Source organism: Dendrobates tinctorius, unplaced genomic scaffold (genome assembly GCF_039654945.1).
Source record: "Dendrobates tinctorius isolate UK_male_01 unplaced genomic scaffold, ASM3965494v1 ptg000008l, whole genome shotgun sequence".
Lineage (NCBI taxonomy): Eukaryota > Metazoa > Chordata > Amphibia > Anura > Dendrobatidae > Dendrobates > Dendrobates tinctorius.
In genome coordinates, this window is record NW_027361676.1 from 66,763,585 (window position 1) to 66,789,659 (window position 26,075).

Genomic DNA, 26,075 nt, shown 5'->3' on the forward strand with positions numbered 1-26,075 from the left:
CTGTTGTGGCTATTGGGGTAATATTTTTGGGGATTCATGTCAGGTCCGACCCAGGGGTTAGTAATGGAGACAATCGGGGTAATTTTTTTGAGGCTGATCTCAGCTGTGTAATGTCAGGTGAAGCCCAGGGGTTAGTAATGGAGAGGTGTTTATAAAACACCCCCATAACTTCCCCCAACCCAGAAGAAACGGGCAAAGCCCCAGAATTGGCACATTTGCTGTGATGTGACAATCCTGGAGAGGCTGCAGGTTTTCTTTTAGGCTGGTAAGGGACAAATAATCATGGGCCTTCCCAGCCTAATAATATAAGCCCTCAGCTGTCTGTGTTGCCTTGGCTGGTTTTAAAAAATGATGAGGACCCCCACATCATTTAAAATTATTTATTTAGTTCCCAGCAGAGATCTTGGAGTTAGAGATGCATCCAGGCATCTTCCATATGGTGTTCCCATTCCATTTGAGCACAGTTTTCATCGATTTTTCAGTGATTTTCCTTCCCCACCAGCTCTCCTGCTGGGAACTTTCCGAAAAATGCTTGAGTTTCTCATTGAGTTCCATTATACTCGATATTCGAGTCAAGCCCGCAATTATTTTCTAAGAGGATAATAATTTCCTCTACTTCAGATATCTTGTCTATGGCTCTTTGTATGCATTATAAATACAGACATTGCATTAGGAGACACATAATTACCACCCTTGTATTTCTGTATACCTTCATAGTCATGGATCATAAATGAGAACTAACAAATACAAATACCTGAGTATGAAATAAAGATATAAGGACACAGATCATTGATTTTAAACATATTTTATTAATAACAATCTCTACCCCTACCTAAAGCCAAAGATCCAGAAGAAGGCAAAAAACCTGCACACACTAAGCCAATGTGTGTTACAGGGAAAAAATTCCTTCTTGACCCCGGGAAAAGGCGATCAGTTCGAGAACCCTGGACCAAGGCCGTACAACAACTAACTAACTGACATATATAGAGCAATGATACTCAATATGGAGACTCATTTCCGGATTTCAGATCTTCTTTCTATGGGTAACACGCCTCACCTTTCCTCATCAGATCAGACCCTGGAGCTCATAGCCTGACTACATTCATCTCCCCTGTAAAAAAAAACAGAACACTACCCCCCTACAAACACTACCCCTTAATATACAGACATAGGACAGTTATAACATATCAGGACCCTATACAGTTGGAAAACAAATAAAGTTGCACTCTATAGTGCTAAAGCATGTACATGTGAACAGTATGCACAGACACATTAAATGATTAATACTACACAATCGAATTGATCGCTTTAGATTCTTCAGTCTTCCGTCCGGGATCCAGATTCTCTCCCTAGAAAGAAAAAAAAATATGAGTGGAAGTATCTGTATAAAACATGTAGAAAAGCATAAAATGCTAGGTATCCACGTTCCTTTTACTACGAATTTTAAGTTTTGATGTAGGCAATTAAAAATGGTGTAATAAATATGATTTAAAAAAAATGCTTCAAATGCCTTTAAATATAAGTAACATAAATAGTAAAATAAATAAATAGAAAGTATATAAATAAATATATTTCCCCCAATATATGTACACCAACCCCTCTCCCAGGTAGGGGCATAATGGTAGACTTTTTGCCCCAATAATCTTAAATTAAAGTGACAGAACCCCCACCAACAATCTGTGCCAGCCACTGACCGTAGTAACTACTGTAATGTCTCCATTGGAGGTGCCATCTTTGTGCTGACCTCTCCGATGTCCCCATGTTTTCTGCATAGAACTTTCAGTGTCCAACATTCCGCTGTGTGACCTCACAAAGAACCTTCATCACCCAAGTATAGAGATTCTGCCGGCAAGGACTGAAGAAATCCAGCACCTTACAGCCACAATCTGTAGACATGGAGGGTCCATGCTGGAGGTAAGTTCACTAAGAAATCCCTGTAAGGTTTCTTATTTACCTGTATCCTCCATCCTGTATCCTCCGCTCTCCTCATCTTCATCTTCTGAAATGAACCTTTGCCCCCTGAACACCTGTTCATATAGACCCACAGTCATTGTGACATCATGCTGTGAGGTAACAATGGCCTCCTGTATTTGATGATGTCACAAATGACCATGAGTGAAATCTCCACAGGTGTTAATATTGATAACAAGTAGTAATAATATGGCAGATCACATTGGTCAGCCTCAAGGCTGGAGGAGTTGGGCGATTAAGGGAAAGTTCCCAAAAGTAAAATGCATTTAAAACAAGAACATTGAGTGTTTCTTTGCTGGTGATACATCTAACAATACACAAATGACATGTAAGAGCAGGAGTCATTGTCTAAAGGGCCTGTCACACTAAGCGATATCGCTAGCAATATCGCTATAACGTCACTGGTTTTTGTGACGTTATAGCGATATTGCTAGCGTTATCGCTATGTCTGATACTTACCTATGACCGCTCCCCCGCTGGTTATCGCTGATTGCGCGAGAACGTCCAGGACCGTGGACACGGGCGGGAGGACGCAGGATCGCCTCGTCTGACAGGGAAAGTAGCGACCCCGACCCCTGCGATGTCGCTGGTAAGATCTGCCTGTGTGGCAGCTCACTAGCGACCACTTAGCGATGTACCAGTGATCCTAACCGCGTCATATAGATGGTCGGGATCGCTGGTACATCGTTAAGTGTGACAGTACCTTAAGACAGAAACCATTCCCATTGTTTCACATTTTCACACATTTTGTAGGTGCAGGAACTATGGACATTCCAGGTTTTGTGGAACTACAACTCACATCATTCTCAGCATAGAGCGTAGGATAAATATAAAAATTGCTTTTTATTTTTTTATTTACTTTTTTCATGATATTCACCGTGCAATATAAGTGATAAGACAGCTTTATTCTTTAGGTCAGAACAATTACAGCAATATCAGAGTAATACAAATTTTTGTAATGCTTTCCTACTTTTCCACACTAAAATCGATTTTTTTTAAATTCTTTTGGGTGCCTAATATTTTTTGAACATTTTTTATTCATATATTTTACAATATGTACAGACATATTAAATGATTAATACTAAACAATCGCATTGCCCGCTAAATTCCTCAGTCTTCCATCCAGGATATAGATTCTCTCCCTAGTAAGAAAAAAAATATGTGGGGAAGTATCAGCATAGAATCTGTAGAAAAGCATAAAGTGCCAGGTATCTACTCTCCTTCTATTACGAATTTCTTGGTCCTCCATACATTATAATGCACCCTCATAGTCCTCCATATAGTAAAAACACACCAAAAAACAGGCAAAGAAGCTTAACTGTCTAGGCCTAAAGACAAATGCACTATAAGGGTGCAGCGGACCCAAATAAAAGTGGCGACTACACTGGTGCAGTAATACCGATGAGACAGCCAGCCTACAATCAGGGACTGGCTATTTGGTACACCAGTGCAAACAAATACTATCTGTATGCGGCACTGTTCAAACAAAGGATGCAGAACATCTGGCTCCCTATCCTGGTATGCATGGCCTCCTCATCCCTTTACTGGTATACATGCTCCCCTCATTCCTATCCTGGTATGCATGGCCCCCTCATCCCTACACTGATATGCATGGCCCCCTCTTCCCTATCCTGGTATGCATGGCCTCATCATCCATACCCTGATATGCATGCCCCCCTCATCCCTATCCTGGTTTGCATGGCCACCTCATCCCCATCCTGGCATGCATGGCCCCCTCATCCTCATCCTGGTATGCATGGCCCCCTCATCCCCATCCTGGTATGCATGGCCTATTCTTTCCTATCCTGGTATGCATGGCCTCCTCATCCCCATCCTGGTATGCATGGCCTCCTCATCCCTAGCCTGGTAGGCGTGTCCCCCTTATCCCTAGCCTGACGGGCATGGCCGCCTCATCCCTATTCTGGTAGGCTTGGCTCCCTCATCCCTATCCTGGTATGCAGGGCACCCATCACCATCCTGGTATGCATGGCCCCCATTCCCATTCTGGTATGCATGGCCCCATCACAAAGACATAAAAAAGTGTCTTGTTCTGATGCCAGTAGCTGATTTATACTTGTAAGCAGCGCATGGCAGGGACATCATGCGCTGCTTACAAGCCGAGAACAGCTTCCAGAATACTTATTGCTCTCCATGTTGGGACTATGTGCATGAAGAGTAGTGAATATTCATTGCCCCATAATAGCGGGTACAGTGTTAGCCGCAGCAACTGACTTCCTGCAGCTGCTGAGCGTTCACGTGTACCTGCTACTAAAGGGAATGAATATTCACTGCATTCCATGCCTATGGCGTGGAGAGTAGTGAATATTCATTACCTTAAGTAGCGGGCACACGTGAAAGCCTGCAGCTGCAGGAAGCCGGCTGCTGCAGCTAACAGCCTGTCCGCAATTAAAGAGAAATAAATATCCACTGCATTCCACACCCATGGGCATGGAATGCAGTGAATATTAATTTCTCTTTAGCAGCGGGCACAGAAGTCGCCGCCGGCTCCTGCCTCCTGTGACCCACTGCTCCACCCCTGCCGCGGCCCATCTCCCCACCACAGCCAGAGCAGGTACATCCAAACTATAAGATGCACCCCCCTTTTTTCTCAACACATTTTTGAAGGAAAAAGTCTGTCTCATAATCCAAAAAATACGGTAAATCTGATCGAGTGCATGCCCAGAAAGATTAAGGCAGTGTTGAAAGCCAAAGGTGGATTTACAAAATACAAAATTTAAAAAAAAAATAGATTTTCAGGAGCAAAACAGTAACAATACAGTGACATAACAAGAATCTGCATACCTAAAGATATGCAAAATAGTTACAAGTCAAATTTGTGTATGAGATAGTCAAGATGGTTGTCTATAAAATGATGGTGGTCTCACGTTTGAAGCAGTAATGGAAAGTGAGATATGGAGCTTGATTACTGGTGCACGTGTAAGCAGGTTGCAGAATGCAGTGACACAAGGGAGGCAGAGCAAGGGTTAACAAGTGAACAGTTTAATTGGAACAATAGAGAAACTCCTCGCATGAAGAAATCAGTTAAATTGTAAAGGGGAAGTTATAATGTAACAACAGTCCAGTAATCAAACTTATCGTGCCTTTAAGGTCCTCCACCGCAAGTGATCCGATGGGGGTTGTAGTCCGGGAAAGGCCGGTGGGGTGTCCTGAGATGAGGTCCCATAGATAAAGATCCAACTTCTGGCTGCTATAGTCGGTCACCGGTTTTACCCACTGAGCCAATAATCCATAATCCTGTGCAGCTGAAGCAAAAAGAGCTGTCCCTGTGTCAAGTGTGGGCTGGTGTGCTCTGACCAGCAGAGTAGATTACAATTTAATGTCCTGCAGTCGCCTATGACCTCTCTGCGCGAGCGCGGTCTCACTTTTAGCCGGGTGCACCGTGCTCTCCAATCTCACCGTTCTGCCCAAGTGTCCAAGGGAAGCCAGCCACAGCACTTTGTGGGGCTTGACTCCCTCTCCTCCTCGAAAGGGTCCTGAGACAGACAGGGACGCAACATGCTACAGTGGACTATTCGGATAGGTGCCCCCTCTTCTCCTTTGGATTGAACTTCATACACTGGACCATCGGTTCCAACTCGGCATTTCACCCGATATGGGGTCTTTTCCCATCGATGTTCTAACTTGCCCTGAGGCCGCTTGTCTCGGACCAACACCCGATCTCCTGCATTAAGAGCTGTCCCTCGAAGGGGTGGCACTTTGTGGTGCTCGAGTTCCCGGAACTTGGGCTGCACCAGTCGATGAAGAGTCTGCAGCCGATGTAGATGTTCTCGGACCCAGGAAGACACCCCTGTCCATGGGTAATCTTCTTCTGGATCCAGTTCCAGTTCTGTGATCTCCCGTCCTTTCCGCCCAAACAGTAGGGTATACGGAGTGTATCCGGTTGTACTGTGCACTCAGTTGTTTTACACCCAGACCAATTGTACACCCAGACCCAGACCCAGTATCCGCTGGCCAGATCCATGGACAAGAAATACTTCACCTGACCCAAGGCGGACGACTTCGCAATTCTAGGCGGGGGTAGGAATCCCACACCGTACAGGCATTTAGTCATCTATAGTCTACCCAAAAATGTAGGGTCCCGTCCTTCTTTCGAACTAGAACTATGGGAGCTGCCCACGGGCTCTGACTCTCCCGGCTGACTTCACTCTGCAGCATGTGAGCCAACATTTCTTTCACGTCTTTGTACATCTGCAGCAGAATCTGCTGATATCTCTCCCGGATCAGTGCAGCACTTCCTGTGGGGATCTCGTGGGCTGTAGCCATAGTACATCCAAAGTCATCGTCATGATGGGCAAAGACAACCCAGTACCGCTCCAACACAACTTCCACCTGTTGTACTTGTTGCAGTGAGAGTCCCGTCAATTCACCTCGCATCTGATCCAAGATCCGACGCCCCTCCTTCATGCTTCCAGAGGGGTGTTTCGGGGGTCATGGTAACGGCTACAGTCCAAAGGTTTCCTTGTTTTACTGCCAACTGGACTGCCTCCGGTGGCACCAGTTCTTCCGGCATGCCCAGCACTTGTGCCACTTCACTATTTGTCGAGAGAGTAAGATTGTCTTCGCCAAGATTGACACATCGCACCACTACATTACCTTCATGGACAGTGGCCAGTATCCTTGCAACGAGGAGTGCTGCGGGTATTTAGTCCATCAAGACTGGCTCTATCTGGACTTCCACCCCTTCAAGTGGTGTACAGGCTTGTACAGGCAGTGTGAGCATAGTCTGACTGGGCGATAGGATGAGTTTAGCAGCGGCAGGGACCATCACTTTTCCTAATACTCTCCCTTCACTCGATGTTTCTTGTGCCTGGGAAACTTGGATTAATTGTTGGAACATCTATCTCTGGGAGGTTCGTGGGCTCCCTCGGTCTAGAAAAGCATCTGGCGACTCACTGATCAAAAGAGTTCTGAGTTCTTTCAGCAAATTCATCCCTAAGGTGACTGCAACGCCGTTGCCAGGGTCCCCAGCAGTCAACACAGCTCCCTTCCGGCCCACATCTTTGCCACACACTGAAACTTGCATGCAGACCACCCCTGCGATCGGGATGGGCAACTAATTGGCTGCTGTTAACTTGATCACTGGGCTCCACTTGGGCCGCGCCGCCTCAGGAAAGTGACGTCTAAAATACGGGCATGGTGGTCACCTGGGAACTGGGTCGACCGTCCATTTTAGCCCACACGAGGAGGCTCAGAGAAACTAAGCTTTCGGGACTGCCTTGTCTCCTCCTTGGCAGTTCAGGCTCCGGGCGATGTCCCTCAGCCACTGAGACTACTAGTTTAACGGACGATGAGCGAGTGGCCCCCCAGTCTTGCGCAACCTTGGGTATATTGTCTAATGTCCCCACATGTAAGGATTCTGGACTTTACTTTGTGACTTTACTTTGTGCCTGTTTACCATGATCCAAGATGGAGTCTTGTATCTTGCCCTGCCATAGAACTTCCTGTCTGTCCTGATTATTTAAGTCCAGGTCGTGTGCTCCTCTTTGCCTAAGCATTTTGTTGCTGTTGGCTCCTGAGCTACTGCTGTTCTGCTGGTGGACTCCCTGCTCCTGCTGCTCCTTACTCAGTGCTCTGCCTCTCCTTGTTCTGCTGCCTACAGTCCTCTGGGCATCTCCCAGATGCTGTCTGTGCTTAACTACTGTCTGGACTTCTAGTTGGAACTACAGTGTATTCCCCCTGGAACTGCTGTGACCTGTAAGGAATCCTGACATCATTTTCTCTTTCAGGTGTCACGGTCTTGTTAAGGTCGGCGTGCAGCCACTGCTGAGCAAGGACTCACCCACACTGCAGAGGGGCCCGGGGTCAGACACGGCCGGATAGTTCAGGCAAACAGGACCTGGAGAAGCTAAAGTCAGTGAGCAGTGAAGGACCTACGGTCATGTGACCGCAAGGGGGCGAGGCTTAGCGTACTGCTGTCAGAGATAGGCAGAACACTAACACTGGAATCCTCAAAGTCAGACAAACCGGGTCATACACAGAGATAACAGTAAAGTACCAGGGATGAGACAGAACGGAGAGTCGAGGCCAGGCAGTGGGCAAAGCCAAACAGACATAGAAGGTACCAAGCAGAATCCAACAAGCAGTATCCAGAGAACAGACCGAGTCACACACAGAGTATCAGATAAACAAGAACACAGCACAAACACACTCAGGGGTCACCACACTATGCCAAGGGCGAAACTATAACTGACAGGGATAGGAGCTTCCTGAGGCTATAAGAAGCCTTTCCCAGAGCCAGGTAGAGGCCACAGTCATAAGCCCCAGGTGTGCAGGTAAGCCTGCACTGGGATCACGTGAAGATGAGGATGAATGAACTCATGGAGATCAACATCCAACACTGCGGAGACACCATCACGTGTTTCTCAACGCAGTGATTCTAGAGCACTGCCCCCATCCCTTATGGGAAATATGCAAAACATGCAAAACAGAAGCCGCGGAGACACCATCACATGTTTCTCAACGCAAGCAATGACCAGCCAGGTCTTTCCCCGGGAAGGAACAACCACGGGAAGGGCAGTCTCCAATGAAGGAAACCACCTATGCCAAAACATGGTATCCATCCACAGACAGCTGTTTCGGGGTATTGCCCCTCATCAGTGTGGAGTAGGAAACTGGCTGGTAGGAGCAATGCCTAGTAAAAGACTGTGAAGATGAGGATGAATGAACTCATGGAGATCAACATCCAACACTGGGATCACAACCTTTAACCCCAGAAAAGCCAGTCATCAGCACTGGTTCCAGACATTAACCCCACATGTGCGAGTCAAACCCGCACTGAGATCATGACACTAGGTCTGTGTTTGTTTGGGCTGCTGTGCGGGACTTGTGCAGGACTTACAGCCCAAAAGGTACACATAGTGACAGTCTATTGTTAATGCCACTCCTGTATAAAGCTGGATTTCCACGTTTAAGTGTCGAGTGCATTCCAACCTTTGATTGCTGGACCTCTATACTTTATTGCTGTGTGTGTGCTCATTCTTAATATCTCTGGACTACCTCATTAAATGTGGTGTACTTACTCACATACTTTCTGCTGGACTTCTACGTTTAGTGCCTTGTACTCACCTGCGTTGTATTACTGTTGGACTGGTTATATTCGCGGTCGCGCCCCGCTCTTCAGTTACTCTGGACATTTCTATATTGAGCTGTGTTTTCGTTACAAGTGCAAGAAGTGCTCAGTTAGTTTTGCTTTACTTGCATCATTCCATATTGTGCTGTGTTTTTTCTACTATTGCAGGACGTGCCCTGTTAATTTTGCTACACTTGTTAAATACACTTATTTCCATCAAATTTGGTCTCAGTGTCATATTATCCCATGCAATCAGATTCCGTAGTACCCATATAATTATTACACCACACTTGAAACAGATCGAGGGTTTCTCTGCTCAGGGTTATCCCATTGCCTGACGATGTGCCGCGGGTAAGGGTGGCTCAGGGTCAGTCCTGTCTCTGGATGGATTTAGAGCCACAAAAGGGGCCCTTCTGAGGTTGGACCACTCTTCTCGCATTTCTTGCATTTCCTTCCGGATCTCGCTGGCACAGACTGGTTCCACCGCGGGCGGTGCAGGTACCTCCCTGCTCCGTACCTTTCCTGCCGAGGCTGCCATCCCCTGCTTTTGCTCTCGTGCATGTGCTTCCGCCCCGATCTGTAGCAGTGCATCCCTGAGGCCTGCTACAAGTTGGTCCCTCAAAATCACATCGGGGGTCCCACGCCCACATCATCCAGCTTAGCGATCGCTGCGTGCACCTCCTGTAACGTGTTCATATATTGGGTCACAGATTCCCCCTCTCCTTGAACACAGCTAAACATGCATTTCCTCCAAAATTTGTTGGTGAAGGTGTTCCGCTCATGTGGGGGCTGAAACATCACGGAACATCTAGTCTCCCCATCCAGGGCCATGACAGCAATCTCTGCTTGCATGGCGGGGGTCAAAGGGTGCATCCTCAGCATCCCTTTAACCCACTCAGTCCAGTCCCAGAGCAGTGAATTGCTCCTCATAAACTTTGGAAAATTGCTGTGCATGGCCCCCAGCAGCAAGCTGGCCCTAGGGGCAACGATGACCACTTGGTCTGCTGCCTCTGCACTCGTGGACGGCATCCTGCTGACTACGCCAAATGTAAGCAGGTTGCGGGAGGTAGAGCAAGGGTTAACAAGTTAACAATTTAATTGGAACAATAGAGGAACTCCTCGCAGCGAGAAATCAGTTAAATTGTAAAGGCAAAATTGTAATGTAACAACAGTAATCAAACTTATTGTGTCTTTAAAGTCCTCCGCCGCAAGAGATTCGATGGGGGTTGTAGTCCCGGCAACAGCCAGTGGAGTGTCCTGAGATGAGGTCCCAAAGATAACGATCCAACTTCAGCAGCAAGCAGTCACCGGTTTTATCCGCTGAGCCCCTAGACCATAATCCTGTGCATCTGAAGCAAAGAGAGCTGCGAAGTCCCGATGTCAAGTGTGGGCTGTTACGCTCTGACCAGCAGAGAAGATTGCAACTTAATGTCCTGTAGCCGTCTCTCACCTCTCTGTCCGAACACGGTCTCACTTTCAGCCGGGCACACGGTGCTCTCCAATCTCACCGTCCTTGGGAAGCTGGCCACAGCACGTTGCGGCACTGATGCTCGGGGTACGCTTCTCACCCTTCTGCGCTCTCCCCGACAGTGGGAAATTGACTCCCGCTTTGCGTGTTTTGGCTCTGCTTCTGGTTTAACCATGCCCCCTCGCCCCGGGTCATGGGGTCTGTCCGGTCCCCTATGTCTTCCCCTGGGCAACATGGGATGCAGCCTCAACAGTTCCGGACCCGGCTCAATACAGGTACTCGCAACCCGGTCCACCTCCTTACACAAGCAATTACCTTCATAAGTGACATGCTTAGTGAAAGGAAGTCCATCTGTGTGCAATCTAAGTGTCACATGGTCTGTCAGTATATACATACCTTTTCTGAAAGGCTACACAGACTGAAAAACCATTAAGCAAGAGGCACCACTAACCAACCAACACCATGAAGACCAAGGAGATCACCAAACAAGTGACGGACAAAGTTGTTCAAAAGTCCAAGTCGGGGTTGGGTTATAAAAAAAAAATCCCTGATGATCCCCATAACCACCTCCAAATCCATTATAATCAAATGGAAAGTTAAAGGGTTGTTAAAGGGTCGACATTGACTTTTAGGATTGCTACTTCCAATAGGTGGCACTAGAGTTCTAGTCCTCTTCCTTTCTGAAGAGACAATTTGCATAATTAGCATATTTCCCAGAGGAGCATTGCGGCTTTAAGTCTCCTCATCTCGACATGCTTAGCATGTCATTCTCCACAAGGAGAAATTATACTTCTTGGAAATCAAATGGAAAGAACATGGTACCACAACAAACCTGCCAAAAGAGGGCAATAATCAGAGAGGCAGCACAGAAAACCAAAGATAACCCTAAAGGAGCTGCAGAGTTCCCAAGCAGAGACTGGAGTCACCTGATCTCAACCCAATTGAGCATGCATTTCACTTGTTAAAGACTATACTTCAGACAGAAAGGCCCACAAACAAACAACAACTGAAAACCACCGCAGTGAAGGCCTGGCAGAGCATCAAAAAGGAGGAAACACAGCGTCTGGTGGTGTCCATGAGTTCAAGACTTCAGGCAATCATTGCCAACAAAGGGTTTTCAACCAAGTACTAGAAATAATCTTTTTATGAAACTCCTAAACCCTTCAACCAATTTTAATGTGGATACCCTCAAATGAAAGCTGAAAGTCTGAACTTCAACTGCATCTGAATTGTTTTGTTTAAAATTCATTGTGGTAATGTCTAGAACCAAAATTAGAAAAATGTTGTCTCTGTCCAAATATATATGGACCTAACTGTATCTGTGACTTTTGCTTGGTTTTGAGTGTATGATAATTCCATTTCTTCTCCTACTTTGGTTTAACCCCATCCTCCACTCACCGGTGCATACTTTTGTTATATGTGTGTGTATATTTGTGTGTTTGGTATTTTCCATTACCCCCATTTGTATTACCTTGTTAAGTCTGGTTGGTGTATTGTGGTACTCTACTACTCCCCTTTTCCATGGGTGGGAGAAGGGTACAGACGGAGGGCGGATTCAGGAGTTTAGGCAAAGTACGTGGCCCCGGCGTCTTCACCTTCAGGGGAGCAGGACGAGCAATGGCACCCCCTAGCGTTAGGGACAGCGAAGTAGCCCCAGGTACCAGGACACCCGACAACAGAGTCATGACACTGTGATGGAGGATCACCTTCCAACAAGATAATTACCCAAATCATACTGCCAAGGCAACACTCGAGTGGGTTATGGGGGTTTGAAGTGACTTTTGGGGTCCCACATATTGGAAAACCTCCAAAAGTGTTTTAAAAACAGCACCCCTCGACATATTGAAAACTACTGTCAGGTATTTTATTAACCCTTCAGGTGATGTTAAGGAATGAATGCAAAGTGCCATGACAGGAATGAAAAAAAATGTATTTTTACCACGTGTCACTGACTTCTGAACAGGCCACTGTAGCTGGCAGACTCTAAGGCCACTATTTGGCTGTGAATTGTCATGCCAAACATTAGGACCACAGAATCATGATCTCAGGATGCCAATGGGGTTAAAGAGGAAGCCCCCACACTCTTTTAACCATTTATATGATGTAGTCACTATTGACAGCAGCATCTAAGGGGTTAAACAGATATGGATGGTGCCAACACTGACCATGGCTGATGCAGCAAGTTGTCAGCTACAGTGTATGGGTGACAACTGCTGGATTGTCACCTGTATGGGGATGATATTCTCTTATATCTCAGGTCAGTAAAAAGACGTATTGGCAGTCATTAACAGGCTGAAATAACCTTTATGGATAGTGGACAACATTGGCTATTACATATACCAATATTCCAGTTTGCAGTCGGTACACTGAGGAAATTCTGACTGACCGAAACGTTGGTATGTATATCTTTTACTACAATACATGGATTACATTAAATTTTCACCTGAGCAATTTCTTGTGTGCCAAGTTTATTCTACAAGTAAAGCACGGTTTGGGAACCAACTCGAGCACCAAACGGTAGTTGTGCTTACGTTCAACATATTTACAGACTGGATTCTGTCACTCTCCCTTCTCCTGGGACTCTCTATCCCTCCCTAGGTTACATTCAGATTGTATGTGATACAAACAGCAAAGCAAACGATTATCCCTTAGTAGGGCTGTTAGTATGATGGCTCAGCTTCAGCACCAGCATCAACAGGCCTCTGATTCATTATACTGTGCACACACAGGTCTAGACAAGCACTCTCTCCCTCCAATATGAAGCATCACAGAGCTGTGCAATGGCTTCAGTGTGATGAGCCTGGCAGCGCCAGTTCTTTCATAACCCCTGATGACGTCACCCGGACAGCCAATCACAGTAATGCCACAACCAAGATGGCTAAAGCTTTACATTGATGAGGACACAATCCCCATATGCTTAGTGGCTTTGTAACAGGCGCCAAAAATGCAGGGCGGGGATTCAAGTTTAACAATATTGTATCTTATAGTTATTAGGTTCTTTAGGCCTCTTTCACACTTCAGTTTTTTACAATCAGTCACAACCCGCCAGGTTTTGAAAAAAACGGATCCTCAATTTTCTTTTGAGGATCCGTTTTTTTCTCCATTGACTTCCATTAATGGCGGATTGTGACAGATTGCTGTCCGTTGCATCCGTTTTTTTTGAGGATCCGCCAAAAGTTGCTGTCCGTCACCATCCTCAAAGATTTCAAAACGGAGCTTGCAACGTTTTTTTCTCTGGCGGATCCTCCAGACACTCATTTAACCCAAAATTCTTTCTGGGTGCCGGACAAAAAAAAAAATCTCTCTCTCTCTCTCTCTCGGCTGCGATTCCTTTAAAATTCTTCATTTGTCGGATCCGTCAAAAAAACGGACAGGTGGCATCCATTGTCATCAGTACTAAAACGGATCCGCCATCCGTCCTTTTGGCGGATTTTGACTGATGCAAAAAACTGAAGTGTGAAAGAGGCCTTAGAAGGAAATAGATCTGGGGATTTATTCTGATGGAATATAGGCTGAACTGGATGGACAAATGTCTTTTTTCGGCCTTGCTAACTATGTTACCTTGTACTATGTTACTATGTTACATAGAGCACCGCCCATTACTTGCCAAGTAACGAGTATATCCGAGCACTGTAAAAAATATTCTGGCACTCTTAAAATTGAAGCAAAAGATGAATTTATTCAAGATAAAAAGGTTCCAATATCTCGTGACATTTCGGTCTGTCACTTAGACCTTCCTCAGACAGGGATAAAGACAAAATAATAACATACAATTATAATACATAATTAACCCCTTCATGACCAAGCCTATTTTGACCTTAATGACCAGGCCATTTTTTGCAATTCTGACCAATGTCCCTTTATGAGGTAATAAATCGGGAACATTTCAACGGATCCTAGCGATTCTGAGATATTGACATATTGGGCTTCATGATAGTGGTAAATTTAGGTCAATAATTTTTGCGTTTATTTGTGAAAAAATCAGAAATTTGGCAAAAATGTAGAAAATTTCGCAATTTTCAAATTTTGAATTTTTATTCTGTTAAACCAGAGAGTTATGTGACACAAAGTGGCTACTAAATAACATTTCCCAAATGTCTACTTTACATCAGCACAATTTTGGAAATTTTTTTGTTAGGAAGTTATAAGGGTTGAAAGTTGACCAGTGATTTCTCATTTTTGCAACAAAATTTACAAAACCAAGTCACTTTGAGGGGTCTATATGGCAGAAAATACACAAAAGTGACACCATTCTAAAAACTGCACCCATCAAGCTACTCAAAAATACATTCAAGAAGATTATTAACCCTTCAGGTGTTTCACAGGAACTAAAGCAACGTGGAAAGAAAAAATGGACATTTTAATTTTTCCAACAAAAATTTTCTTTTAGCCTCAGTTTTTTCATTTTCACATGGGCAACAGGATAAAATGGATGCTAAAATTTGTTGGGCAATTTCTCCTGAGTGCACAGATACCTCATATGTGGTCATAAACTACTGTTTGGGCGCACGGCAGGGTCCAGAAGGGAAGGAGCGCTATTTGACTTTTTGAATGGAACATTAGCTCCAATCGTTATCGGACACCATGTCGCGTTTGGAGAGCCCCTGTGTGCCTAAACAGTGAAAACCCCCCACAAATGACACCATTTTGGAAACTAGACCCCTTATGGAACTTATCTAGATGTGTAGTGAGCACTTTGAACCCCCAGGTGCTTCACAGAAGTTTATAACGCAGAGCAGTGAAAATAAAAAATCATTTTTTTTCCTCAAAAATGATTTTTTAGCACGCTATTTTTTATTTTCACAAGGGTAACAGGAGAAATTGGACCACAAAAGTTGTTTTCCAGTTTGTCCTGAGTACACTGATACACCATATGTGGTATGTGGGGGGGAACCACTGTTTGGGCGCATGGCAGGGCTCAGAAGGGAAGGAGAACCATTTGACTTTTTGAAATGAAAATGACCTCTAATCGTTAGCGGACACCATGTCGTGTTTGGAGAGCCCCTGTGTGCCTAAACATTGGAGCACCCCCACAAATGACCTCATTTTGGAAACTAGACCCCCTAAGGAACTTATCTAGATGCATAGTGAGCACTTTGACCCCCCAAGTGCTTGACAAAAGTTTATAACGCAGTGCCATGAAAATAAAAAATATTTTTTTTCCTCAAAAAATTATTTTTTAGTGCGTAATTTTTTATTTTCACAAGAGTACCAGGAGAAACTGGACACCAAAAGTTGTTGTCCAGTTTGTCCTGAGTACGCTGGTACCCCATATGTGGGGGGGACCACTGTTTGGGCACACGTCGTGGCTCGGAAGAGAAGTAGTGACATTTTGAAATGCTGACTTTGATGGAATAGTCTGCGGGCATCATGTTACATTTGCAGAGCCCCTGATGTACCTAAACTGTGGAAAACCCCCACAAATGACCCCATTTTGGAAACTAGACCCCCCAAGGAACTTATCTAAATGTGTGGTGAGCACTTTGAACCCCCAAGTGCTTCACAGAAGTTTATAACGCAGAGTCGTGAAAATAAAAAAATCATTTTTTTCTTAAAAAAAATTATTTTTAGCCAGCATTTTGTTTTTCCACAAGGGTAACAGGATAAATTGGACCCCAAAAGTTGTTGTCCAGTTTGTCCTGAGTACGCTGGCACCCCATATATGGGTGGGGACCACTGTATGGGCACACATCGGGGCTCGGAAGGGAAGTAGTGACATTATGAAATGCTGACTTTGATGGAATGGTCTGCGGGCGTCATGCTACATTTGCAGAGCCCCTGATGTACCTAAACTGTGGAAACCCCCAACAAGTGACCACCTTTTGGAAACTAGACCCCCCAAGGAACTTATCTAGATGTATGGCGAGCACCTTGAACCCCCAAGTGCTTCACAGAAGTTTATAACGCAGAGCCGAGAAAATAAAAAATATTTTTTTTCCCTTAAAAAAAAAAAGACTTTTAGCCCACAATTTTTTTCACAAGGGTAACAGGATAAATTGGACCCCAAAAGTTGTTGTCCAGTTTGTCTTGAGTACGCTGGTACCCCATATGTGGGGGGGGCCACTGTTTGGGCACACGTCGGGGCTCGGAAGGGAAGTAGTGACATTATGAAATGCTAACTTTGATGGAATGGTCTGTGGGCGTCATGTTACATTTGCAGAGCCCCTGGTGTGCCTAAACTGTGGAACCCCCCCACAAGTGACCCCATTTTGGAAACTAGACCCCCCAAGGAACTTATCTAGATGTGTTGTGAGCACTTTGAACCCCCAAGTGCTTCACAGAAGTTTATAGCGCAAAGCTGTGAAAATAAAAAATAATTTTTTTTCCTCATAAAATGATTTTTTAGCTCGCAAATTTTTATTTTCACAAGGGTAACAGGAGAAATTGGACCCCAAAAGTTGTTGTCCAGTTTTTCCTGAGTACGCTGATACCCCATATGTGGGGGGGGAAACCATTGTTTGGGGCGCACGTAAGGGCTCAGAATGGAAGAAGTGACATTTTGAAATGCAGATTTGATGGAAAGGTCTGCGGTCGTCGTTACGTTTGCAGAGCCGCTGATGTGCCTAAACAGTAGAAACCCCCCCAAGTGACCCCATTTTGGAAACCAGACCTCCCAAGGAACTTATTTAGATGTCTGGTGAGCACTTTGAACCCCCAAGTGCTTCACAGAAGTTTATAACGCAGAGACGTGAAAATAAAAAAAAATCATTTTTTTTCCACAAAAATAATTTTTTAGCCCCCAATTTTTTATTTTCCCAAGGGTTACAGGAGAAATTAAACCACCAAAGTTGTTGTGCAATTTTTCCTGAGTTCGCTGATACCCCATATGTTGGAAGGGAAGGAGCACCGTTTGACTTTTTGAACGCAAAATTGGCTGGAATGAATGGTTGCACCATGTCACGTTTGGAGACCCTCTGATGAGCCTAAACAGTGGAAACCCCTCAATTCTAACTCCAACCCTAACCCCAACACTCCCCTAACCTCAGCCCTAACCCCAACACATCCCTAGCCCTAACCATAACCCTAACCCCAACACACCCCTAACCCTATCCCTAACCCTAATTCCAACCTTAACCCTAATTCCAACCCTAACCCTAATTCCAACCCTAAACCTAGTTCTAACCCTAAACCTAATTCCACTCTAACACTAATTCCACTCTAACCCTAATTCCAACCCTAACCCTAATTCCAACCCTAACCCTAATTCCAACCCTAACCCTAATTCCAACCCTAACCCTAATTCCAACCATAACCCTATTTCCAACCCTAACCCTAGCCCTAACCCTAGCCCTAACCCTAGCCCTAACCCTAGCCCTATCCCTATTTCCAACCCTAACCCTAATGGAAAAATAAAAATAATTTCTTTATTTTATTAGTTGTTCCTGCCTATGGGGGTGATAAACGGGGGGTTTATGTACTTTTCATTCTATTTTGATCACTGTGAGAGTTTATCACAGTCATCAAAATGAATGAATGAATCTGCAGCTGGCGGGCGCACTGCGCATGCGCCGGCCATTTTCCAAGATGGCGGCGCCCATGAAGCAGCACCGCAGGACATCAGGAGCTGGAGAGGGACATCAGAGGTACCGGGGGGGTGAGGGGGGTCAGAAGGTGGGAGGAGCCTAGAGAAGGGGGAGGGGAGCAGATGATGATGGCGGCGGCACATTGCCGCCGTCAGTCGGTATCGGGGGCCTATCAGCCCCATGAGTCGTGGGGGGGGTCGGATCAGGTCTCCAGCCATGTCCGATGCTACTGCAGCATCGGCCATGGCTGGATTGTAATATTTCATCAATTTTCATTGATGAAATATTACTATCGCTCTGATTGGCTGTTTCACTTTTAACAGTCAATCAGAGTGATCGTAGCCACGCGGGGGCAAAGCCACGCCCCCTGTGGTGAAGAACAAAGCCCCCTGTATCTGCGAGTCGGGTGACCTTTTAGTGACCCTGGGACCCGCAGAGGGGCTTTAAAGTCATGACGCCACATAGGCGTCACTGGTCAGATTGGCACAGGTTTTCATGATGCCTATGTGGAGTCATTGGTCGGGAAGAGGTTAAAAAACAGGTCCCAAAAGAACAATAATAATAATTCAATTATAGAAATAGAAATCAATAACAGGTGGGGAAGTGACAAATATTCATAGGATGGGTACAAAAAGTAATATAAAGTCAATATAAATGCGATAGAGATTAAGTAGTCCCAGTAATAAATAATAAATTTGAAATTATGCATTAGTATAATGTAATATAATACAATATAGCGAGGCACCAAGCAAGCAAAATGATGTCATGAAAATAAAAATAAAAAATGGAGAATACCTAGAGGTATGGGAGAATAGAAGGCAATAGATTGAGTTTTGTATACTCTCTTGGAAAGTGGCAAAACACTATATGGAGAACAAACTAAAGAGGTTAATAAAAGTAGTGGTTACGACATCCAGGGTACAACTGCACTGTTAAGGAAAAAAAGGGGGAGGAAAAATGAAAATAAAAAATAAAAAAAATAAAATATAAGAAATAAAATAAAAAATAAAAATAATAAGTTTTTATGAAAACAAAAAAAAATAAAATAATAAAAAATAAAATAAAAAATACAATATTTTACAATATTTTTAATTTTAGTTTTTATATTTTCTTTTTTTTATTTTTTTATTATTTTCATTTTTCCTCCCCCCTTTTTTTTGCTTAACAGGGCGGTTGTACCCTGGATGTCGTAACCACTACTTTTATTAACCTCTTGCATTTGTTCTCCATATAGTGTTTTGCCACTTTCCAAGAGAGTATATAAAACTGGATCTATTGCCTTCTATTCTCCAATACCTCTAGGTATTCTCTATTTTTTATTTTTATTTTCATGACATCATTTTGCGTGCTTTGTGCCTCGCTATATTGTATTACTAGCTGAAGAGCCCGGCGCTGCCCGGGCATAGTAACTAACTGTGGTTAGTTATAGCAAATTATAATTATCCTCCATCCCATAGTCCCGTGCCCATATACCCATCATACATATCCATGATCCCATAGGCCCGTGCCCATATACCCATCATACATATCCTCCATCCCATAGTCCCATGCCCAAATACTCATCATACATATCCTCCATCCCATAGTCCCATGCCCATATACCCATCACACATCCTTCATCTCATACTCCAATGCCCATATACCCATCATACATATCCTCCATCCCATAGTCCCGTGCCCATATACCCATCATACATATCCTCCATCCCATAGTCCCGTGCCCATATACCCATCATACATATCTGCCATCCCATAGTCCCGTGCCCATATACCCATCATACATATCCTCCATCCCATAGTTCAGTGCCCATATACTCATCACACATCCTCTATCCCATAGTCCCGTGCCCATATACATATCCGCCATCCCATAGTCCCGTGCCCATATACCCATCATACATCCTCCATCCCATAGGCCCGTGGCCATATACCCATCATACATATCCTCCATCCCATAGTCCCATGCCCATATACCTATCATACATATCCTCCATCCCATAGTCCCGTGCCCATATACCCATCATACATATCCTCCATCCCATAGTCCCGTGCCCATATACCCATCATACATATCCTCCATCCCATAGTCCCATGCCTTTATACCCATCATACATATCCTCCATCCCATAGTCCCATGCCCATATACCCATCATACATATCCTCCATCCCATAGTCCCATGCCCATATACCCATCATACATATCCGCCATCCCATAGTCCCGTGCCCATATACCCATCACACATCCTTCATCTCATAGTCCCATGCCCATATACCCATCATACATATCCTCCATTCCATAGTCCCGTGCCCATATACCCATCATACATATCTGCCGCCCCATAGTCCAGTGCCCATATACCCATCACACATCCTCCATCCCATAGTCAACCATTATGACATCATAATGAGCGGTGGGGCTTGCAATCTATGATGACATCAGCGTCACCATGGCAACCATTATGACATCATAATGAGGGGCGGGGCTTGATATGCACACACTGTTTCCCCATTATGCAAATAGGGGCATTATGACATCATAATGAGGGGCGGGGCTTGACACGCACACACTTTTTCCCCAGTATGTAGACAGGGGCAAAATTGTTTGGTGAATTGGTCCGCACGGGGTTAAAATTTCGCCTCACAACATAGCTTAGGACGCTCTTGGGGTCCAGACGTGCGACTGTGCCAAATTTTGTGGCTGTAGCTGCGACGGTGCAGATACCTATCCCGGACATACACACATACATACACACATACATACATACACACTTTGAGCTTTATATATTAGATATTACATTATACTAATGCACAATGCAGGCAATTCCACTTGGTCACACCTCAGCTAAACTTATTACCTGGGAGCTGTTTGCCATGTTCTTCCACCTTTGGCTACCTAAGGAAATCCTTATGGATCAGGGGACTCCTTTTATGTCCAAGGTGACAAAGGAACTGTGCAAGCTACTCAGGATTAAACAATTGCATTGCATTGGTGTACAATCCACACACCAATGGTCTAGTGGAAAGGTTGAAAAAAAACTAAAATCTAAGCTGAAAAAAAATTGGCCTCCAAATATGGAAGGGATTGGGATATGTTACTGTCATAATTAATATTTGCCATCCGAGAGGTATCACAGCCTTCAAAGAGGTTCTCTCCATTCAAGCTTTTATATGGTAGACATCCCCGGGCCCTACTGGACATAGCCAAAGAGATGGAAACATAAAAGCGTAACAGAGCATGTGGCAAGTTTGTAGGACTGGATCACGGCAGTGATGCCTGTTCTGCCCTCTGAATACCGGGCAAATATGTTTGTATTATGTGCTGGTTTAGTTAGCACCATCTAGTGGTGGCTGAATTTATAGTTGTGTCTTAAATAGCATTTACAGCCTGTGTCTTTAACAGAAGTGTTGCACATGGGATTGAAGCAATGCATTGTGGGAATGAAGCAATGTATTCTGTTATGAGGAAGATGCCATTTTATTCTGTGTATTTCATAAGGACACACGTGTTTATCTGTCCTCCTGTAACTCCCCTATTTGAGTTTGTTATCCGGGTAAAGCATATCTGGTAAGGTTAATATCTTTTCTTGCAATGCAGTTTGTTTGAGAGGTTATTAACTGTATGGCAGCCAGAGCTCGGCAGATGTAATTAGACACCTGTGTGTTTCTATGTAAAGTTTGCATCACACTGAATACTTTCTGTAATTGTGTTAGCTGTGATCTGCCCAATACTTACCCATGTCGTTTGTATTCTTTATAGTTTTACCGCATGTTCTATACTCTTCACCAATAAACAAGTTAGACTACAGAGAACGGTCTGCTTATTTTGGAAGATAGAAGGTGGTTTATGTTGAATGCTGGATTGCACACCGTGTCAGCGTGTATGAAGGCAGAAAAATGCCTAAAGTAAAGGAACACCTTCTGGATGCCCCGGCAACACAGAGCTGAGCATATAATAGAAAGGCTACGGTTAGGTCCTTTAGCAAAGTGGATCGGGTATTAGTCTTAGTGCCTGCAGAAAGTAAGCTAAGGGCCAAGTGGCAAGGACCATATGAAGTGCGAGAAAAAGTTTGGGAGGTAAATTATATAGTATAGCAGGCCAGGAAGAGAAAATTCAAAACTACACTGCTCAAAAAAATAAAGGGAACACTTAAACAACAGAATATAACTCCAACTGAATCAAATTTCTGTGAAATCAAACTGTCCACTTAGGAAGCAACACTGATTGACAATCAATTTCACATGCTGTTGTGCAAATGGAATAGACAACAGATGGAAATTATTGGCAATTATCAAGACATCCTCAATAAAGGAGTGGTTCTGCAGGTGGGGACCACAGACCACATCTCAGTACCAATGCTTTCTGGCTGATGTTTTGGTCACTTTTGAATGTTGGTTGTGCTTTCACACTCGTGGTAGCATGAGACGGACTCTACAACCCACACAAGTGGCTCAGGTAGTGCAACTCATCCAGGATGGCACATCAATGAGAGCTGTGGCAAGAAGGTTTGCTGTGTCTGTCAGAGGCTGGAGGCGCTACCAGGAGACAGGCCAGTACACCAGGAGATGTGGAGGGGGCCGTAGGAGGGCAACAACCCAGCAGCAGGACCACTACCTCAGCCTTTGTGCAAGGAGGAACAGGAGAAACACTACCAGAGCCCTGCAAATGTTCTTCTGTGTGATCCAAACACCTCAAACTTGGATTCACTCTCCATAACACTTTTTACCAATCTTCCTCTGTCCAATGTCTGTGTTCTTTTTCCCATATTAATCTTTTCCTTTTATTAGCCAGTCTCAGATATGGCTTTTTCTTTGCCACTCTGCCCTGAAGACCAGCATCCCGGAGAGGCGGAGACGCCTCTTCACTGTCGAGGTTGACACTGGCATTTTGGGTGTACTATTTAACCCCTTTCTGCCATCTGATGTACTATTCCGTCCATGGGACCCGGGCCCCTATGCCCATGGACGGGATAGTACGTCTAGCGCGATCAGCGGCGCTCACGGGGTGAGCGCTGCTGATCGCGGCCTGGTGTCAGCTGATTATCACAGCTGACACCCGGCACTATGTGTCAGGGGCAGTCACGGACCGCCCCCGACATGTTAACCCCTGGCACACTGCGATCAAACACGATCGCAGTGTACCGGGGGTTTAGGGAAGCATCGGCAGGGAGGGGGCACCCTCCGTGCTCCCCTGAAACCCCTGCAGCAGCGCGATGTGCAGAGCTGCTGCGGGGGCCTCCTTCCCTGCAGGTCCCCGGATCCAATATGGCGGCGGGGACTTTCGGGGGCCTACAGGGAGCCGGCTTCCTCAGTGCCTGCAAAGCGCAGGCATGAGGAATCCTATGGAGTGCCTGTGTGAGATCGCTGAACTGTCACAGCGATCTGTGATGTGTCAGATCAGCGATCTCACACATGACAGTGATGTTCCCCCTGGGACAGTGTTGTAATAAAGCTAAAAAAAAGTGTAAAAATAATTTATAAAAAAATCGCTAAATAAATTTAAAAAAAAAATATTCCCTAATAAATTCATTTTTTTGAAAAAAAAACAATAAAAGTACAAATATTAAGTATCACCACGTCCGTAACGACCCACCCTATAAAACTGTCCCATTAGTTAACCCCTTTAGTGAACCCCTTAAAAAAAATAAAAAACAAAGCAAAAAATAATGCTTTATTATCATACCGCCGAACAAAAAGTGCAATAACGCATGATCAAAAAGACAGATATAAATAACCATGGTACCGTTGAAAACGTCATCTTGTCCCGCAAAAAACAAGCCACCACACAGCGTCATCAGCGAAAATATAAAAAAGTTATAGCTCTCAGAATAAAGCGATGCAAAAATAATTATTTTTTATATAAAATTGTTTTCATTGCATAAAAGCCCCAAAACATAAAAAAAGACAAATGAGGTATCGCTGTAATTGTACTGACCCGAAGAATAAAACCGCCTTATCAATTTTACCACACGCAGAACGGTGTAAACGCACCCCTCAAAAGAAATTCTTGAAATGCTGGTTTTTGCTCATTCTGTGCGTCCCAAAAATTGGAATAAAAAGCGATCAAAAAATGTCACGTGCAAAAAAATGGTACCAATAAAAACGTCAACGCGTCCCACAAAAAATAAGACCTCACAAGACTCAGTGGGTCAAAATATGGAAAAATTATAGCTCTCAAAATGTGGTGATGCAAAAACTATTTTTACAATAAAAAGCGTCTTTTAGCGTGTGACAGCTGCCAAACATAAAAACCCGCCATAAATAGTAAATCAAACCCCCCTTTATCACCCCCTTAGTTATGGAAAAATAATAAAATTAAAAAAAAGTATTCATTTCCATTTTCCCGTTAGGGTTAGGGCTAGGGTTAGGGGTGTGTTGGGGTTATGGTTGGAGTTAAAATTGGGGGGTTTCCACTGTTTGGGTACATCAGGTGCTCTCCAAATGCAACATGGCATCTGATCTCAATTCCAGCCAATTCTGCGTTGAAAAAGTCAAATTGTGCTCCTTCCTTTCCAAGCTCTGCCATGCACCCAAACAGTGTTTTACCCCCACATATGGGGTATCAGCCTGCTCAGGATAAATAGCAAAACAACTTTTGTGGTCCAATTTCTCCTGTTAACCTTAGGAAAATTAAAAATTGGGGGCAAAAATATCATTTTTGTGGAAAAAAATATGATTTTTTTTATTTCATGTCCGGGCGTTATAAACTTCTGTGAAGCACTGGGGGGTTCAAAGTGCTCACCACACATCTAGATAAGTTCCTTAGGGGGGTCTATTTTCCAAAATGGGGTCACTTGTGGGGGGTTTCCACTGTTTAGGTACACCAGGGGCTCTCCAAAGGCAACATGACACCCTCAGACCATTCCATCAAAGTCTGCATTCCAAAACGTCACTATTTCCCTTCCGAGCCCTGACGTGTGCCCATACAGTAGTTTTCTCCCACATTTGGGGTATCAGCGTACTCAGGACAAATTGGACACCAACATTTGGGGTCCAATTTCTCCTGCTACCCTTGGGAAAATAAAAAAATTGGGGACTAAATGATCATGATTGTGGAAAAAATATGATTTTTCTATTTTCACGCCCGGGCATTATAAACTTCTGTGAAGCCCTTGGGGGTTCAAAGTGCTCACCACACATCTAGATAAGTTCCTTGTGGGGTCTAGTTTCCAAAATGGTGTCATTTTGGGGGGTTTCCACTGTTTAGGCACATCAGGGGCTTTCCAAATGCGGCATGGCGTCCAATTCCAGCCAAAAAAGTCAAATGGCGCGGCTTCCCTTCCAAGCTCTGCCATGCGCCCAAATAGTGGTTTACCCCCACATATGAGGTATCAGCGTACTCAGGACAAATTGCACAATAACTTTTGGGGTCCTGTTACCCTTGGAGAAATAAAAATTGAGGGTGAAAAGATCATTTTTGTGGAAAAAATATGATTTTTTTAATTGTAAGGCTGTACGTTATCAACTTCTGTGAAGCCCTTGGGGGTTCAAAGTTCTCACCACACATCTAGATAAGTTCCTTGGAGGGTCTAGTTTCCAAAATGGTGTCATTTGTGGGGGAGTTTCCACTGTTTTGTCACATCAGGTTTTTTCCAAACGCGACATGGCGTCCTATCTGAATTCCAACCAATTTTGCACTGAAAAAGTCAAACGGCGCTCCTTCCCTTCTGAGCTCTGCCATGCGCCGAAACAGTGGTTCCCCCAACATATCAGGTATCAGCGTACTCAGGACAAATTGCACAATAACTTTTGCAGTCCAATTTCTCCCGTTACCCTTGGTAAAATAAAAAAATTGGACCTGAAGTAATTTTTTTTGTGAAAAAAAGTTAAATGTTCATTTTTTTAAAACATTCAAAAAATTCCTGTGAAGCACCTGAAGGGTTAATAAACTTCTTGAATGTGGTTTTGAGCAGCTTGCAGGGTGCAGTTTTTAGAATGGTGTCACTTTTGGGTATTTTCTATCATATAGACCCCTCAAATTGACTTGAGAAATCGCTGGTCAATTTTAACCCTTATAACTTCCTAA

General features: G+C 44.4%; 1 long non-coding RNA gene across 1 annotated transcript in view; it reads right to left on the bottom strand.

Annotated features, from left to right (window-relative positions):
• Positions 1–789: 789 nt before the first annotated feature.
• Positions 790–26,075, bottom strand: part of LOC141092096 (uncharacterized) — a 78,424-nt gene continuing 53,138 nt past the window's right edge. The window contains exon 2 of the long non-coding RNA XR_012232681.1: positions 790–1,349. This is a non-coding gene — a long non-coding RNA (uncharacterized lncRNA). The remainder of the gene's footprint in view (positions 1,350–26,075) is intronic.